The 3542-nt window shown below is 32.2% G+C and overlaps 1 non-coding gene across 1 annotated transcript; it reads right to left on the bottom strand.

Annotated features, from left to right (window-relative positions):
• Positions 1 to 3220: 3220 nt before the first annotated feature.
• Positions 3221 to 3327, bottom strand: LOC131200303 (U6 spliceosomal RNA). Its single transcript, XR_009155572.1, has one exon. It is a non-coding gene; the product is annotated as a U6 spliceosomal RNA (small nuclear RNA).
• Positions 3328 to 3542: the final 215 nt, after the last annotated feature.

The raw sequence follows: 3542 nt of genomic DNA, 5'->3' as shown, positions 1-3542 counted from the left end.
TTGGGAAGAATAGCGGCTATAAAAATGAATGTTTTGCCCAGGTTTCTATTTTTATTTCAAATGATACCGGTGCTTAAGAATGATATCAAATTACAGGAATGGCAAAAGGGGGTTAATACTTTGTATGGATGGGCAAAAAACCAAGAATAAAATTAAAAATAATGCAGGATACAAGGGAAAGGGGGGGTCTTAAAATGCCTAACTTGAAATTGTATTATGAAGCAGTTGTTTTATCATTAATTACTGATTGGATTAATTTAACTGAGGAAAGAGTTTTTTTTTTTTTTTTTTGCAAAAATTTTTTATTTTTCCATAATAATTCCCACAATTTGACCAGTGTACAATACGATCACTTATCCAACAATCAGTCCTATACTCAAATTATACTCAGTCAGGGCTGCTCGACTGCCATTCCCCCCTTTAATCCTTTCTTCCCTTCTCATCCTTCTTAAACTTCCCCTACCACCTTCTCCTCGCTTTCCTACTTCCCCTCCTCTTTCCCACTTCTCACTACCATCCTTTCTAACCCTCTATCTCCTTCTTCTCCTCCTCCTATCCTTTCTTCTCCCTTCCTTCTTTCCTCCCTACCCACCTACCTACCTACTTTCTTCCTTCTTTACTCCTCTTTCCTTACCCTTTCCTTCGGGAGTGTTTGCGAGCAGTCCCGACATTACACCATTCCAACTTGTTTAATTCTACCATTATTCCTGTACAATGGCAACCAATCAATTTATAGTCTTCCCTTCCCCGCCTCCTTCCCGAGACTTCCCAGAACAGAATACAGGGTATTGTAACTAACAAACATAATCTAAAATATAACATAAAACATATTCCATTTCACACCATCACACTATCAATTCCTTCTTTCTTAAACTAATACATAATAATTCCTAACTTCACTCAAAACTAATTGATATTTTTAATCTGATACTTATTTTGAATATAATCAATCCACTTCCTCCATTCCAATATATATTTTCTTGTGTACAGTCTTTCAAGTAGGCAGAAATTTTGCCATTTCTGCTAAATTTGATACTTTACTAATCCATTCTCCAATTGTGGTAAGTCTTTTCTTCCAATATTGTGCAATCAATAATCTTGCAGCAGTTATTAAATTCAGAATCAGTTTTGTCTCTATAACAGTGCAATCTGAGATTATTCTAATAAAAGAACTGTGGAACAAACTTGATCTTCTTTTTCAAAATGTTCTGCATAATCCACCATATTTTAATCCAAAAGGCTTTAACTTTTTTGCAAGTCCACCATATATAATAATAGGTAGCATCCTCACAATCACATCTCCAACATTTTGCTTTCACATTTGGATACATACATGACAGTTTTTTAGGATCTAAATGCCATCTATAAAACATTTTATAAAATTTTCTTAAATTTTGTGCTTGTGAATTTAACATTCCTCACCCAAATTTTTTCCCATGTTTCTAACATTATAGGTTGTTGAAAATTTTGTGCCCATTTTACCATACAATTTTAACCAACTCCATTTCTGAATCAATTTCAACCAATACATTATATAATCTCTTTATATGCTGTTGACCTTGATCTTTTATTTGTTTTACCAGATTATCATCACTTTGCCTTATACCAATTTTCTGATCTATTTTCCATCTAGATTGCAATTGTCCATACTGGAACCATGTATAATTTCTTCCTTCATCCTCAATTTCTCCTAGATTTCAACTGTAATTCTTTTCCATAGTCAAAAGCTCTTGTAAGTGATAACTTCCATTTTTTGTAATATATTTATATTCTCTATCATATGTCTGGGGATGGTCCATATTGGTATCTTTCTATCTAACTTATATTGATATTTTTTCCAAATCCTCAACAACGCACTTCTGACCATATTATTCTTAAATGTCTTATCAATTTTCTTGTCATATATTACATATGCCATCCATATAACAAACCATAACCTTCTATATTCAAAATCCTTTCCTCTGTTAAATTAATCCAATCAGAAATTAAAGTTAAAACAACTGCATCATAGTACAATTTCAAATTAGGCATTTTAAACCCCTCTTTCCTAACGTCTTGCATTATTTTTAACTTTATCCTCGGTTTTTACCCTTCCATACAAATTTATTAATCCTTTTGCCATTCTTGTAAATTTGCATCTTTCTTCAAAATTGGAATCATTTGAAACAAAATAAAATCTAGGCAAAACATTCATTTTTATAGCTGCCACACTTCCCAACAATGATAATTGTAACTTCTTCCATTTCTCCATTTCTTTAATTACTTTTCCCACAATACCTCATAATTGTTTTATATAATTTTACATTTGATGCTGTAATGTATACTCCTAAGTATTTAACCTTTTAACTACTTCATATCCAGTTATTCTTTCTAATTCTTCCTCTGATGTGTATTCATATTTTTAATTATCTTTTTTGTCTTCTGTTGATTCACTTTAAACCCAGACACCTTACTATACTGATCAATTGTCTCCATCAAATATACAGCTGAATGTATTGGTTGAGATAAAGAAACAACCAAATCATCTGCAAACGCCTTAATTTATAATCTTGATTTTTAATTCTAATTCCTTTATTCGATCTAAACCAGATCTTACTCAATAATATTTCCAAAGTTAGAATGAATAATAATGGTGACAAGGGACATCCTTGTCTAGTCGCTTTCTCAATCTTGAAAGATTCTGTTAATCCACCATTTACTATTATTTGAGCTGTTTGCTTTTGATATATAGCCTTAATTGCTTGAATAAAATAATCCCAAATTGCATTTTTTTCTATTACTTTAAACAAAAACTGCCAATCCAATCTATCAAAAGCTTTTTCGCATCCAAAAGAGGAATGCTGCTGAAACCTGGCTGTTTCCTTCCAAATATTCAAGTAAATTTACAATTTGTCTCATATTATATCTCATCTGTCTCCCCTTAATAAATCCTGATTGGTCATTATGAATTAATTGATTCATCAGTGGCATCAATCTATTCGCTAGTATCTTAGCAAATATCTTATAATCAGTATTTAAAAGCGATATTGGCCTATAATTCTCTGGTTTAACACCATCTCGATCTTCTTTAGGTATTAATGAAATAAAAGCTGTCCTCCATGAAGGAGGAGCTTCTCCTCCCCTTTGTATTCTGTTAAATAACTCCTTAAGTGGTACAATCATCTCATTTTGTAAATTTTTATAATAAGTAGTTGTCAAGCCATCTGTGCCTGGTGCTTTAAAAAATATGGAACGCTTCACGAATTTGCGTGTCATCCTTGCGCAGGGGCCATGCTAATCTTCTCTGTATCGTTCCAATTTTAGTATATGTGCTGCCGAAGCGAGCACACTGAGGAAAGAGTTTTGAATATAGAAGGGTATGGTTTGTTATATGGGTGGCACGCCTATATATTATATGATAAGAAAGTAGATAAAATATTTAAAAATAATATAATTAGAAATGCATTATTGAGGGTTTGGAGGAAATATCAATATAAATTAGATGGAAAGATTCCAATATGGGCAATCCCGAGACACATGATAGAAAATATAAATATATATCA

Source organism: Ahaetulla prasina, chromosome 5, assembly GCF_028640845.1.
Source record: "Ahaetulla prasina isolate Xishuangbanna chromosome 5, ASM2864084v1, whole genome shotgun sequence".
Lineage (NCBI taxonomy): Eukaryota > Metazoa > Chordata > Lepidosauria > Squamata > Colubridae > Ahaetulla > Ahaetulla prasina.
The sequence above is the reverse complement of the archived record's forward strand: the minus strand, read 5'-3'. Positions and strand labels throughout refer to the sequence as shown.